Here is a 14,176-nt window from a genome sequence, read left to right as displayed (position 1 = left end):
AATATTCAGTATGAAAACTATATGGATAGATGCTAATATAATATATTTTAATATCAGTTATGTCTGATATCTATGTGTATAGATAAAGAAGATCAATATGATGGAAATAAATATTACAAATATTTCAATGTAGGGTCTTTTTGTTATTTATTTGGATAGAGGCATGGCATTTAAATGAATAATACAGAAATGAAAATATACACATCTATAATAAAGAAATGTATATAGGGTGATAGATAGGGAGATAGATAGATAGATAGATAGATAGATAGATAGATAGATAGGGAGATAGATAGATAGGGGGATAGATAGATAGATAAATAGCTAGATAGATAGATAGAGAGATAGATAGATAAAGAGAGAGATATAGATAGATAGATAGATAGATAGATAGATAGATAGATAGATAGATAGATAGATAGAGCGAGCCATAAAAGAAGAAATAAATACCAGTAATCCAAATCTGGACAAGTAAATTAATGATCAGTATGAAAACTATATAGATAGATGTGTAATAAATTAATCTATGAGTAAAAATTCGTAAAGGGTATAATGAAATATATATGTGATTGCGATGTCATAAAAAATATAACATGTAATGGGAATAAGTCCTTCTCCGGATCTGGTCGTGATTCTCCTCCGAGAGGCAACAGATTGCAGCCAAGTACCCAGATAACAATCGCAAGCAGGCACATCAGCCCCGAAAGAATAGACAGGACACGGGCCATCGAACGAACAAAGGAACAGGCCCGGACGAGATATCGCCGAGCCCGAGCACCTCCGCCCTGCCCACCTGTGTTGGAGAAATGGAAAAACTAGACAAAGGAAGAGGAGACAGCCGAGATAGCCATCGGCTCCAGGATGGGTCCCACCACTCCACCCTAATGGCCCGGACCAAAATGATATCAAAAAGACATCCTGGACCTCTTTACATATGAGGAGCCTCTGCCCAGCGTCTATTGACCCTATTCTCCAGTGCCAGGAAATCTATTCTTCGAACAATCAAGAACCTCTTAATAAAGGGTGCCTGCTTGGAATTTGGCCTCGGGACACAAACTTCCTATAAAAACCCAGGCCAAGAGACTCTCAGGTGTGGATTTGGGAACACCTATACCTTGCGTATAGACCCTGTCCACCCAGCGCTGCGCTGCTTATTTTATTGTGGTTTTTTCTCGTTGTTCGAATTTATTATTGTTTGATAATAAATTTTCTCTTTTATATAACCCGAAATTGCCTTTGCATTTATAACAACAGGAATATCACATTAATAAAATTCCACACTGTAGCAAAACAAACTCAAGAAAGGGTCACTGTTATCTCAATCCCATTTTGGACAGGAACAGCACTTTATGGATCATCTCAAGATCTGAGTTAGGACATTTTGGGAATAATAGAAGTTATCAACATGCTATTTGCTTCCCTCACAAGAGTCCTAGAGAATGAAGGAGACTGGTTTCAAATGCAGATTTAAAATTGGCAGAAGGATTTAGTCTGTAAGTTACAGTTACAGTAGGGTCCTACATAATTTAAAGCCAGATTAATACTTCGGTACCTTTTTATGGATGACACCTGTTCTTTCAAATGTTACTTTGATTTACTTGATGAAATAGTTAATTTATGTGATTATTTGATTTAATTCATATAGTAGAGGACAGGAACAAGATCTTGGCACTGTAAGGAGGTAATCCTCTCCTGCAACATTTTAAATGCAGTGACTGATGATTCAAACAGAAACAGAAATCAGATCTGGGCAAGAGCAGTGAATTGAAGAGTGGCTACAGCAAGGCAAGGCTCACAGCTCTAACAGCAGCTTCCAAATGGAAGAGCACTTCATCACTTCTCAAAATGCTGGACATAAGAAAATAACAAATTATTGCATTTTTTAAAAACATTATCTTGATTGCAAATCAAATAGTTCTTGTTTAGGCTTCAAGATGTATTTTTAATGCTAAAAATACTTAAACCAAATATTTTTCAGCAAACATACTATGCAGGTGTGGATTGAACTTCTGCTATTGGATATATACATATGAACATTTCCAAAGTTCAGAACTTGATTTTTGGTTGAGGGGGAAGAGAGCATTGTTGCTGTTTCTGTGCTCCACAATGCATTGGTTTGTTGTTTCCATCTGTAACAGAGATGTCTGGATCTGCCCCACATTTGACTTCAAAGAAATTAAGAAAAAAAATCAGTTGAATGCTCATTTAAAAAAAAACCTAATTTATATTTTCATAGGAAAATTTACCAGTTTTACAGAATTTTCCAATTAATCTCCATCAAACTAGAAGGATTTCTCCTGGCAATGCACATCTTTCAGTACACTGGGTTTTTATACTGACTGTTTGCTGCCACTGCTGTTGAGATAATCCAGCACCATTCTTTCAATTCTTGATTACTACAGTATTTGTCCTACTCTCTTTTCTTCACATTAATGTAAATTATTTAGAACAAAAAGAAAAACTCATCATTTGCTGCCTCCTGTAAGCATAAGATCCTTAGCTGGCATAAATCAGCTGATCTATATCAGTGAAAATGCTGTCCCAGAGAGAGTTTGGGCTTTAGCTGAGAGTGGTGGGGTTTTTTAAATATTTAAATAATATTTTTCCACCTAATAGTTTTCATTAATTTGCTAGATGTCACCCTAGTCGTTTGAGTTTCAATTTACCAAAAAGACTTCTGATGGACCCAGATACTCCATAAGGTGCTGATTTAAAATCCAGCTGAAAGATCTTTGAAGAAATCAGATTAAAAGAAACAATTAAAGATATGGCTTTGGCAGCTGCCTAAAAAGAAAACTGACAGATCATCATTAGAAACATTTGGTTTAATATTGAATACTCCTTGGACCGTTCAATTAGGTTTATAATTAGGATTGATTTGTTGTGTCCTTAGCAAATGAAAGCAAAGATTGTACCTGAGAAAAATGAAAGTGTAGGTTGGGTTTTTTTACTTAATGTGGAAATGCATGCCCTTCAATTAAAGAAAAACTTGTCATATCCTACATATTCTATATTTTTGCTGTTTCAGTCTCAAATGACACATACACAACCATCTGTACCTTAATCAGAATCCCCCTGGTGTGATTCAGCCTGTCTGCACAGAAGACAGGAGAATGCAGCCCTGCTTTTCCAGTGCCTGGAAGGACACCTCTCACACCCCGGAGGAAAAAGAGGAAAGAAATTACCTGGCCACTGAGTTCCTCACTACTGAGCCCCATGACACAGAACTGCTCTTTCTGGTTTGTGTCCTGTGGCTTGCAGCTACCTCCTGACAGAATTAAAATTCTCATGGAATTTTAAAATTTCTCATGGAACTAAGATCTCACAATAGTTCCTGAGGAAAATTCCTCTCTTGATCCTCACTTCTACACATCTCTTTTGAAGCAGCTGTTTCTGCCTCCAGCAAGTTCCTGGCTCAGAAGAGGCAGACAGGGGCCAGCCTGAGGTGAGCTCAGCTGGAAGCAGAGCCCTGCACAGCACTTTGAACTTGCACAGGTTTTATCCAGATTAAAGTGCATTCCACACTTACTTCAGGCAGGGTCACTGTCCTCTCCCAAACTGGACATCACCTCTGTCAGCAATGTCCTTGCTGACCTTGGCACCGTCCTCCATGGTTCTCTATTGTAAACAATTTCCCTTGCCCATCCTGTACCCAGTTACAGTTTCTTCCTGTGCTGGGAAAAGTGGGGAGGGAGTCCAGTCTCCAGTTGCCTGCACAGAAATTATCCTGCTGCCTGCTGTCCTTGGTAATCCCACTTCCTTAACATCAATAGATTCCAGATATCTATTCCAGAGGCTCTCAACCTAGCACTACCTCTTCATTTAAATGCTTGAAAAGCAAGTCCCCATAAACTTCAGTCAACAGAGGATCCTTTCATCACCTTAGTGTAATCTCCCTGGATTTGCACTGACATCATCAAATGGAACACAATATTAATTAATGTATAATGTTATTAATGTACAATGTTATTAATGTATAGCTGCAACACTGCAGTGGCATCAACCCACATAAAACTGACAGGGAATGCATAAAAATGTAGGCATTTACTGATAGCCACATTCCTTCAGATCCCTTCCAGTTCTGAAGTGTACTAATATCCCTGTGGTGACAGAAACTGCTGCTATCTTGTGATATCTTCAGAGCTGCTAATTGCTTTTGTGCTGGCAAAAGGTAAAGTGCCATTAGCTTGGAATGAGAATTCGCTAACTGTGCAAAGTATTCAACTGCAGTAAGTAGCTTTTGCTTTCTGGAGTACTTAAAAGCAATTCAGGGATTTGTTCTCATTAATGGCAGTAACATTTGTGTATTCAGAGCAGAAACAGCCTACCTCTGTCTATTTAATCTCATAATTGGATCAGGTAGGAGGTGCTGAGCCACAGCCTATGAACCAACCTGATTCAAATTCAAAATTTTTTAAAAATCTCATTTTATAAGCTAATAGATTCTTATTTACATGAGCTATAGAGATATTCAAATAATTTCAAGTAAACTTTGGAATTTTTGAATCCATCTCTCTAGCAGCTGTGAGATAATTCTTCAAAGGCCAATTTTGATGTAACTGTGCTGTCCATTAAGGTCTGACTGAACCTCTAACAAGGCTTACCTGTCCTGTTATTTATGCTTGGGGAACTAATCACACTACAGAAAACTTTATGTTTTCTGCATCCAAGAAAGCAATGGACAAAACATACAGCTTTTAAATTTATTTCAACACTGACATTTCTCCCAACCCTGGGAAGAATTTGGGGGGTAAAAGAAATGCCTTACTTTTTAAAAGGGGTCGTTTAAAAGGAAGTGGATGGAGCAGGTAAGTGTGTAGGACTGGAATCCTTAAAATCCCAGACTGTTATTTGGTTAAAGAATTGTTACTCACACAGTTCACTGCAGCTGCAGAACAACTGAAATCTAACAGACAGACAGGGATTATCATGCCTTTATTAGAAAAATGACTGCCACTCAAATCCTTAAAATATAATTTATGCTCCAATTCAGATTCCAAGATTGTGAGAGAACAGTAGGAAAAGCATAAACCTTTGTTGCACTGGGTCAATTTTCATCTGGGGTGAGACAAATTAAATATCAGAGGCATGAACAACTAAATTTGGTTCCCAGGGCAAAGACTGATTTGGAGCTTGATCTCCAGCAGTGTTCTCATTGCCCACTCTGCTGAAATTTTGTGATGTGGAGAAACAAGCAGCAGCAGCCACAAAGGGTGCAGCAAGTGCCCCAGAGGTGTTCTGCAAAGGGCTTCTCACTTCCACTTGGGAAGGGAATTCATCCAAAAGGGTTCTGGTCTCATGTTTCTCATTACTGATTCAGTTATTCAGATTGCCTCCAATTATGACTTGAAATCTTCTCCAGGGGATGCAAAACTCACGTAAAATGCTCACTCTACTGATGCACCCTTCATCTGACACACAAATTTACAAGGCAAGGGCAGACAGAGACCAGGCCTTCCCCATTTCCCAGATTTTCGCTCCTAGCAACATTCTCTGCCATCTGCTCCAGGGTTTTTTAAAGTGAATTAGAGTTGTTCCTCCTCAGAGCTGAGATCTCATCTGATTAGAGATGTCCAGCACATTAGAGTCTGTCGTTCTGCATCTCACTGGAATGAGAGGGAGCACAGAGGGCTCTAGAAACTTAACTGCACTGTCAAAGGGCAAAGTGTTTATGGACAAATGATTCTTATCCCTGGAGCAGAGAAGTGCAGGAGTCCTGTACAAGAAGCAAATCATTTTCCAGTATAGCCTCATAATTGACTGTCACTTGGAACAGTCCTAGAACAGCTGAACATGAGGTAGAGAAAATGCTGATAAAGAAAGAAACAAAAACAAACAAACCAACCCCAACAAAACAAAACAAAGCAACAAAAAAAAAAAGAGAATGGGCTGTGTTTGGATGTCATTTGTAAGGCAAACTCCCCTGTTTCAAAACAAATGGCAAAATATGACCCCAGAAAACCATGCTATATTTTATCTTTTAAAGGAAAGCAAAAGCCAGCAACATCTATTATTAAAAAAAAAAAAAAGAAACTGCATATTTTTATAATTAATATGTAATGATACAGAAGAAACTTGTTTAAAATTAAAATCTGCACCAATTCTGATTAGTTACAAAGGATGCCCTGAATCACCAGAAAAAACAGCAGCAGCTCATTCTGAGCAGATATTGCAGATACATTTGGCAGTTTAGGTTCAAGCTGTGCATCTGTCAATAAGGGTTGCTTCAGTTTTTCCAGACAGTTTCAACATGCTTTCTATATGTTCTACCATGTATGTCTCACATATAAAATGCATGTTGCAATATTTATATATTGTGAAATTTGTAATTTGTATATTTCAATAATATACAATGTATGTATAATATACAATGTATGTATTATATACAATGTATGTATGTATATTAGCAAATATTATACTAATTACAAATTAATTTTAAAAACAATACTTAAAGGCTAAAAAGCATAACTAAATATGCTATATTACCTGAAATTGAATCATGTTTAGTTCATTCTTGGAAAACTCAAACCAAAGGGTTTTTTATAAAAAGGTAAATTCTTTCTTAAATGAAAAAAAACCCCAAAAACCCAATCCAAACTGAAAAACTAATACAATAGTAATTTAAATTTTAAACAATTAATTTATTTGTGCTGCTCTCATTAATATGTGGAAGGAAATAAGAAAATTAATTTATTAGCTCAAATGTGATGTACTTGAAGCTGTGTCCAAGGTTCTTAACCCAGTTGCATCAAAACTTGTTCCCCCTAATTTGTTTATAGACAGATTTCAAAAAAGCTAAAGGAAAAAGTTGCCAACAAAAGAATTAAATATAATTTAAGGGAAAAGAAAGGAAAAACACTACCAAATTCCAGGATTATCACTGAAGCACACAAACTTCATCTACCAAGTCACCCTGAAAAGCAGGCAGAAAGACTTGGAACATGTTGAGAATGAAACCAATGCATCTGGCACACAAAGCTTGCCATTGGGTAGAAAAATGCATAAGGATCTGACTGAAATAATCCCTCCAGTAAACACTAATTAGAGTTGGAAAATTCACAGGATTTAGGAATAGAGAGAACAGAAACAGTAGCCGCTAAGAGCTTGATGCAGTGTGGGTTTTTATACCATAAGCAGCTCATCCTGTGCCTCAGAAACATTTTATTTTAATTTTTTTTAGAAAAATCCACACCTGTACTGCTGAGATAATCATAAAGCACCTTAAAATGGAGACTAAAGCCTCAGAAAAAAAGCAATGATACAAATATTGCCTAAGGGTATCAAAGGCACAGAGTAACTTAGAGGCACTTTGGGAAGAGTGAAAACGCTCCTCAGGACATTTATTTTGCTTAGTTTTCAAATGCAAGAATCCACAAATTAGAGCAGTTTTTGTTAAGCAGCTGACAGCCAAATTAATCTTAGCTTGGGATGGAAAGACAGGCAGATGCCAGTACATTTTCTGCTTGAAATATTGCTGAGCTCTGCTCCCACTGTGGGTTCTGCTCAGGATGGTCCCGTGGATTGAGGAAGGGCAGAATGCCCTGCTGAACAATTCTCCTTGCTTTGGCTCTGGGCTGTCACCACGGGCTTGGCTGGAGTTATTCTGTTCTGTGTAAATAGGAGGTAACTCAGCCTCATACACTTCAGGAGCCAGCAGTTTTCACATCTGCTGTAATCAAAACAAATTTCTTTTGCGGTGGATGGCCTTTTCCTACCTGCAGCACTTCTGCAGTTTGATGCCTGCCAGTGATAATGTTGAAAACCATCCACAAAAGCAACAGGTGGGCACCTGGCAGATTTACACTCTGCTGCTGCAAGCAGCAGCCAGAAACAAAAATCAAAGCCAGGAGCTTTATCACACCTTTAAAAATGTGTGTAACTAGTTCAACAGAAATAGATAAAAACACACTTTCAGTATGTGAAGAACATATTTTAGGCCATCTAGCCACCCTTTAACAGAGAATAATGTGGCAGCTGCATTTTGCATCCATGCATGGGAAGCAGCTCTCTCTCAGTGGTGCAGGGGAGCGCTGTTTATTCTCAGAGCAGTTTCAGTGCATTGTTTATAGAGATACTCCCAAACCTCCCTCCAAACCTCCCGCAGCATCTCCCACCCTGCAGCTGCAGATGCATGAGCTGCCACACCGGCCAAGCTCCTCCCTTCCATCACGGCACTCCCAGGGGCTTCCACAGCTGATCTTAACGTGGGGGCAAACAAGTTTCACTACACTCAGGTAGTAGAAGGATGGTAAAGAGAGAGCCAGAGAGAGATGAAGGATGACACAAAGTAAGCACATTCTGGTTCAGATATTTTTTTCATATATTCATGTTTCTAATTTCCATTGAAAATTCTAAATCTATTTTCAGCAATCCTACATTGTTACTGTAAGAGCCTGTTACTCACTGTACAGCTGGATTTCATACTGAGGAAGGTGGCCCCAGCTGTGCTGCAGATGTATAACTTGAGAGTTTATTTCCCCTTTCACGTGGAAATTCCGTTTTAAGGGACATACTTTTGTTAAGTTTTGGCAAAAAAACCCTGGAAATACTTATTGCGTGGCATAACAATATGAAAATTCTCAAATCCTCAAATTCTTTTCATTTTTCTGTCATTGGAGTCCATCATTTGTTGTTTATTAATATTTTTCAGGTAGATCCCTTGGGGATAAAAGATAATGGCATGAATAATGGACACCATTTGACCACATTCTGTGGAGAAAACCTGAAAGATCCATCATTGTTTTTCCTACAGAAAACATGTTTGAGAATATACCTAATAACAACCTTCAAATATATAAAGAACTGTTGCAAAAACAAATTTTTTCCAGCTACACAGCAGATATGGCATCAACCATACAATTTCTACATGAATGTGCATAATTGTAGTTTTTGTAACTTTTTTAAAAAGTTTTTTTTAAAAAAACTGCAATTGTTACTCTGGCTCCCCTTGTCAACTGCCAATAGTAGAGATCAGAGTAAATGACCTCTTGATTTGTTAAAAGTTTTTCAACTATCTCTAATCATAACTTCCTTGCTAATTCATAAGCAAAAAAATAATCTCATATGAATCAACTAAATTATTCTCTGTGAATAGTTCATTTAGCATGAGTATACAATTATACTTTTTAAATTGAAAGGAAGCATATTTTAGAAAATGCAGGTGATGAAAAGTTATAAAATAAATACTTATTTCTTGACCAGGTGTATTCTAAAGCAGAATTCTTGAATTCATTAAACTTTCTGCTGGTTCTTTGTGGATAACAGCATTGCTTATGCACAAAGGATGACTCTTTACAAAACTGAACTATAAATAAGAGCTTTCAATCCTTTTTAATTTATGAGCTGTCCAAGTGATGTCAGAGAGGGTACCATGGCAACACTAGCCATGGTAGCCCTTGGCTGAGGTCTGGCTCATGATTTAGGTCCCTGACCTTCGCTGGAGCCAGGCTGTCACTTTGAACCTTTGGTTACAGGGAAAGAGGAACAGTGAACTACAGCTGTGGAGAAACTCGTGCTGATAGGTTTCAGCTTTGAAACTAAATCAGTGATAAAGTTCTAGGTTCTTTACTGATCTCATCATGTGAAAAAATATCTTCACTGTGAAATTCAGTTTCACTTATCAGTCCTGTATCTTATTTTAATGGGCTTTTCTAGCTGCCCCCATTGTAGAAGGTTCCACAATGTAAAGAACATCTGAAAATGTAGAACCTTCCTACAGAAATGACATCTCCAGTGTCTTCTTTTAGTCTTCCTTCAGTTATCTTAGGTGCAAATGAGCACAGTGGAAGGACTCTGGTGGAAACTTAACCAACACACAAGATCATGCTGGGGTAGTTTAACCTGCAGTAATAATTGAAGTGCTTTGGCATCTCCACTTCAGTGCTAATTTATAATTAACTTCAGGTGCTTCTTTGATCCTCCTGATATAGATTTTCCCTGTTTCCTTATCAAGAGTCTGCATGCAGTCCATAATTATGCTTCTTAGTGTGACCATGGCTTTAAGTAACTGCATTAATACAAGCTTTGGGAAAATATTGGTTAAGCCAAAGCAAGCCTTTGTCTCTGAGCTGAGGCACTGCTGACTAAAAATGTATTATGTAAGCTCATAAAGGTTTGCCATAAAAATAGAAGAATGATTCCCAGTTTTAAGGTAATGCATGACAGAAGCAGTAAAGCTTGCACCCTACCAATGATCCACATACTAATAATGCACATATAATAAATATCACAACACTACAAAATGCAAAGTATCATGTTTTATATCAAACTAGGTTCTTCATCCAAAGGCATTTCAAATTTTTTATGAATAATGAAATATTGAGTCAAAAAGATATTTCTAAAAGCGTCAAAAGCTGTTAAAATATCAGGGTGGTACAGCCAAACCCAGCTGAAGCAAGATAAAAATACACAGTGCAAGGAAGCAGAGCAGCATAATTCATTTCCTCAGCTAAAGCAATGGTCAGTAATCCTCAGAAGACCAGCTCTAATCCCAGATTTTCAACATATAAATAAGATGTGCATAAGGAATAATGCAACTGAGATCCTCATATAAGATATTTTCTGTCTGAGAAGCATTAAGTGGAAATTGCAACAGAAGTGCTAGGGGCAGTGCTTTTGTGAGCACAGCAGTCTGCAGGTACAAACTGGGACTGGCGAGACTTCTCCAGTCACAAAACTGCTGTTTCACTGCTGTGCCACTCCAAAATCCAAATCCAAATCCAAGTATCCAGGAATGGCCACAGTTATGGAGGTACAAAGCATATTCCATCCCACACTCTTCATCCCCCTAGCAGAGGAATTCTGAGAGCAGCAGGGCACTAGCCCTGAGTGGCAGCATGGATGGGTGTGTGCACAAAGTGCCTGGCTGGCTGAAGGGGACAGAAACGGGGACATTGGTACCCCTGCAACTCTAGAGACATCAGTACCACCCACCAGTGCACACAAGGTTTAAGACAAGTAATTTTCCAGGTGTGTTTTGTGATGTCATTTCACAAATTCATGTTTCTTAACTAATTGCTGAGCAGGGTGGCAGCACGGGAACACACTAATCCTGATGTGCTGCTCAAGGACCTCGCCACCTCCCCCCTCCAGGACAACTTCCTTTCAAATCAGTAATTCCACAAGAATCAGAATCATTCCATAAGAGTAAAAGAGGGAGAAAAAAAAATCACAGAATGTGTGAAATTCACAAGCAGAAGCTAAGACTGATGGGTGAACAGACATGAAGCCACATCTTTCATTTTATTAACTTCTTCCTTCTACAAAGATGAGATAAAACCAGGCAAAGTAGCAGAGAAATTTTTTAACATCACAGATACAGCAGTCTGCCCATCATACATCAGCAGATGAAAGGCATGTTGTGCTTATTTTACTGCAGACTCATTCATTATTCTACCTGGCAGCAACCTGGGATGTTAAAAATAAATATCCTGAGTACACCTCATAGCCGATGCCACACATCACAACTGGAGAGCTGCCAAGTGCAAATTGAGTGGCTCAAGGAACTTTTTCCCTGTGTTGACAGAAGCAGCTGTCCATCCTCATAAAATCTATGTGGGCCATTAGATCCTCTTGCTTAAGAGTCAGAATTCTGGAGTGTGCCTTTCAGAAAAAAGGCAAAGTGTTGTCCATGATGGAGACAGCATTTCTGCAGAGGAGTACTCAAGTACCCCTGGAAGAAGATTTGGCAGAATCTTGTCAAAGATATTTTGGGAGGGAGACCTCTTGTCTCTCTATTTAAAAAAGTGTATGTGTCCCATTCTAAACCGCTCTCAGGACTCTGTTTTTTCCATTCAAAACTACTGCAATCCTTCTTGAATTGTCAAAGATTGCATTTTACATCACCATGAACAGCTTTTATTAAATAGTAAGAAAACCCACATGGTAACCCCTTGATGAAATCTTCTTGCTACAGGCTCTTGTCTTAGACATTGTAATTTCTGTATGATGGTATGACAAAGATTCATTTATGCCACAATGTTCCTTTCTTATGTTTGTGACACACTTTTTCAAAATAAGTGACACCTTAATCATGCAAGTTCATCCAGAAATAGAACTCTTTTTCCGAAATGAAATCTTTTTTATGCAATCCAGCTCCCAGTGGCTGAGGGCGAGCAGGAGGCAGCACAAGGCAGAGCTGTGACTCCACTGGGGTTTTAGAGAAGCTGCAGGGATGCTGCTCCCTGACCTGGCACCTTCCAAGGAACTCCCCAGGTCAGGTGAAACTCTTAAAACAGAACCACAGAATATCTGAAGTTGGAAGGGACCCACGGGGATCATCGAGTCCAGGTCTTGAGAGAACAGCCCAGTCAAAGAGCCCTGTGCAGACACCAACTTAGAGATTAAAACATTTTAAACCTGAGGCGTTTATTCTTAAACTATCAGTCTGAGAATTTTATGAGCCTTTCAATTCAGTAAAATATTTTGATACTTGGACTTTTTTGTTAGTTCTGGCTGAAAGCAATGTTGAAATAGCATTTCCCTCAGGAAAGATTCAACTCTTCAGTCCTTTCTAGATATGATTTTAATCATGACTCTTTAAACAGAGTGAAATGGCCTAGCTAAGCATCAAACTGGGAATTGTTAAAGAAAGTATCCTCTGACTAAGTGTTTCTCCATTTCTGAAAAATCCATTTACAGGGTTGCAAAGGTATTTACTTTTATACTCAGGCAGGGTTTCTGTTCCCACAGCAATTTTGCTCTCTATATAAACTAGCACTTTAGGAAAGAGAAAATGGAAATACCTATTTTCTGCCCTTAGAATTACTTTCTACATTTTGAAATGTTCTTGGTCTTCATTCCATAAACAAGGAATGGTACTGGGTTCTTTAAGACCTGCTTTCATTTTACTGGGAGTATCTTGTGTTCCTCTCAACTTTAGCTTTAAAATGAAAAGATCTCATAATCAAATGTATTATAGATCAGATTAAAAAAAAAATTTTGCCTCCTACTTTTTGTAAAATCAACACTAAATAATAAACTGCACAGACATTTGGAGTCAAAGCACTTCAGTGAAGCTGGGCCCAGCTCAGTGGAACACTGAATTATTTATTTTTGGCTCACTGAGGTCAATGGGAATCAAAGACAGGCCAGTCCTATCGGTCTGGACACACTTCACCATGCACAGCACACAGCTAAATGTATTTAGCAATGAACTGCCCTGGCTCATTTGCCATTCCCAACCAAAACAGATATTCTCAGAAAAGGAAATTCAGCCCTTGTATCTCCATCAAATGATGGAGTTTGGGTACTTGCACTTTCAGATCTGTTATGTGACTAGACCAAATAAAAATGGTTTCTTAATATATCTATGAATGTAAGACCTGTGAAGAAATGCCATTTACCATGTAAGAAAAGAATTGCTAAAAGTTTTCCCCTCTGTCCCAGTTATTCCAGATCAAAGCTGTACAGTGAAAAGCTGTTAAAAGGGAGTCAGATTAAGCACAAACCTGTTAGGCAAATCAAAGCAGCCAGTGGGAAAATGATAAAGTACTGAAGTAACCATTTTAAAATTGCATCCCTAGTACTCTCAGCTAGATTAATACGTATTTTAATACTGCTTGACAAAGTGTGGTGTCCCTCATTTTTCTTCTACTACATATTATGAAAAAGGAAATTATTTTCAGGAATAAATTCATTAAGCAGTGTGTCTATTTTTCATTGGCATCTTGATCTCAACACTCCATCCTTTGGGTATGAAGAAAGTTTGAAGTTTGGAGCTGGAACCTAATGCTTTGTTTATCTCATGTCATAGAAACCGATCATTCTTCTATACCAGCCCCTAATCCTGATCCCAAAACACAAAGTGCTGGTGATGGATCCTCTTTGTCATCCTAGCAGGTTTTGTTCAGTAAATTTTAAAGCTTTGGAAACTTCTGCATATTCTTTGAGGTACAGGAAGGTCTGCCTCTGTTGTGCAGGTATGAGTAAGAAAAGGGTGATCTCCTGACATGCCTGGGTGGCCTTCGTGCACTCAGCAGCACTAATGTACGGACAGCAGAGCTCCCACACTCTGCTTTAGCTGCAACTTGTCCGTCTATCATGTTAAAAATATCCAGGGCCTTAGTCAGAAAACGTAAGTACATTATCCTCCTGCCTTGGATGTGAAGCCATATTCCACAGGACTGCACCTGGGAAGGGCTGGACAGAAGGTTGAGTAAGCACAAAATGAATCAAA

The sequence above is a fragment of the Cyanistes caeruleus genome, chromosome 3 (genome assembly GCF_971803275.1).
Source record: "Cyanistes caeruleus chromosome 3, bCyaCae1.hap1.1, whole genome shotgun sequence".
Lineage (NCBI taxonomy): Eukaryota > Metazoa > Chordata > Aves > Passeriformes > Paridae > Cyanistes > Cyanistes caeruleus.
The sequence above is the reverse complement of the archived record's forward strand: the minus strand, read 5'-3'. Positions refer to the sequence as shown.